Consider the following 332-nt stretch of genomic DNA (forward strand, 5'->3'; position numbering starts at 1 on the left):
TGGTGCGTGCTGGTTGGGGAGGACCATGATCCGGTCTGAAATGTCAAACGGATTTAGGCATTGTCAGATCAACTGATCGCGGGGTGAGCTTCCCGACCGGAGGCTCACTCCCCTACAGCCCCCGCTCTCCACCGCAGCTTCACCACCAAGCGCACAAGCACCGGCCAAACAGCGACACGTTTTCACCGGAGGAAGAAGTAAACACTTAGAAATATAATTAGGGGATGCCTTCTATTCCTATATCTAGATAAGTGTACCAGTACTTATCTGAAGTAACGACATGATCCCTGTCACTAGATTGAAAGAAAACGTTGACGTTCACTCGGTGCTAT

The 332-nt window shown here is 50.0% G+C and overlaps 1 protein-coding gene and 1 long non-coding RNA gene across 4 annotated transcripts in view; one reads left to right on the plus strand and one right to left on the minus strand.

The window, feature by feature from the left end:
- The window catches only part of LOC116692143 (nucleolar protein 4), a 185,689-nt gene that overhangs the window by 60,531 nt on the left and 124,826 nt on the right, over nucleotides 1-332 (minus strand). The window lies entirely within an intron of this gene.
- Nucleotides 1-332, plus strand: part of LOC116692190 (uncharacterized) — a 14,909-nt gene that overhangs the window by 376 nt on the left and 14,201 nt on the right. The gene's annotated exons all lie outside the window — the stretch shown is intronic.

Source organism: Etheostoma spectabile, chromosome 7 (genome assembly GCF_008692095.1).
Source record: "Etheostoma spectabile isolate EspeVRDwgs_2016 chromosome 7, UIUC_Espe_1.0, whole genome shotgun sequence".
In the NCBI taxonomy this organism is placed as follows: Eukaryota; Metazoa; Chordata; class Actinopteri; order Perciformes; family Percidae; genus Etheostoma; species Etheostoma spectabile.